This window comes from Eulemur rufifrons, chromosome 6 (genome assembly GCF_041146395.1).
Source record: "Eulemur rufifrons isolate Redbay chromosome 6, OSU_ERuf_1, whole genome shotgun sequence".
NCBI classification, from domain to species: domain Eukaryota; kingdom Metazoa; phylum Chordata; class Mammalia; order Primates; family Lemuridae; genus Eulemur; species Eulemur rufifrons.
The window spans coordinates 91,905,417-91,906,771 of record NC_090988.1 but is presented as its reverse complement, the minus strand read 5'-3'; the positions used below and the strand labels follow the sequence as shown (position 1 = coordinate 91,906,771).

General features: G+C 35.8%; 1 pseudogene; it reads right to left on the bottom strand.

The window, feature by feature from the left end:
- Positions 1 to 485: 485 nt before the first annotated feature.
- Positions 486 to 1,049, bottom strand: LOC138384970 (olfactory receptor 8J3-like; annotated as a pseudogene).
- Positions 1,050 to 1,355: the final 306 nt, after the last annotated feature.

Here is a 1,355-nt window from a genome sequence, read left to right as displayed (position 1 = left end):
TTTTTCTATATAATTTTAGTTGTCCAGATAATTTCTTTCTATTTTTAGTACAGATGGGGTCTCGCTCTTATTCAGGCTGGCCTCGAATTCCTGACCTTGAGTGATCCTCTTGCCTTGGCCTCCCAGAGTGCTAGGATTACAGGCGTGGTGGCTCACGCTTGGCTTTTTTTTGACTTTTTAAAAACATTTTTCTTGACTTCTGGAAGTATTTAATTTTTCAAACTGTTTACCTACTTACTTCCTGTCAAAGTTGGTGATAACTTTTTCCCCCTATACTGACCTCATAACTCAAAGAACTTAAGCTTATTTTTCAATTCAAAAATTAAAAAAAATCCCAAAATCCCCAAATCCTAGCTTTTTTAATTTTCAGGATTTCTTGTAAACCTTGTACGTCATCCACTCTACCTTTCCTTTCTGTTATATAAAATCAGTATATCTTAATTAATTCTTTGTTTAGCTATAACATCTGAAATTTACATTAGCTTTCAGGAAGAACTTGGATTTGCCATGAATTTCTTTAAGGCAACATTCACATCCTTATTCCGCAGGCTGCAGATTGAGGGATTCAGCATAGGGATCACCAGTGTGTAAAACACAGAAGCCATTTATCAGAATCTAAGGAGTGGTTCGTTTGAGGCTGTAAATACATGAATACCAGTGTCCCATAGAAAACTGTGACAGCCATCATATGTGAACCACAGGTGGAAAAGGCTTTTTTCCTTCCTTCTGATGAACGGATCCTTAGAATGGACAAAACGATGTTGAAATAAGATACTAGAACTGTAATTATGGAAGAAAACCAATGTGTAGCTCCCGATATAAAGACTTCTGTTTGCGGAAGGTAAGTATCAGAGCAGGACAATGCTAACAGAGCCATATTATCACAGTAAAAATGATTGTTACAGTAGAAAAGCAAAAAGACACAGAGAATACACAAGATGAAACCACAATAGCTGTAGAAAAGCCATAGAGGTATGCAAAGGACACAGCAGAAGGCAAATCTTGCGAGATACCACCACCATGTACAGCATGTGATCTGCAGAGGACATAATCCCTAAAGAAGAGAATTTAGCCAAGGCATATTCCTTTCTAAATAATTGTATTAGTCATCACATGCATAAAAATATATACCTAAAATATTCAGCATTTAAAATAATGCATTTATCCATCAGGAAAGTTATAGACACATTCAATACAACACTAAATACTCTGACTCTTCTCCAGTGGTTGTCTTCTATGTTTTCTCACCTGAAATGCAAGCATAAATACAAGAGTAAAATAATAATTTTAGTACATGAGGATTGTTCCTTGGAGGACTCATCCTTCTTTTAACATCCATGTCACCAAATTTCTTT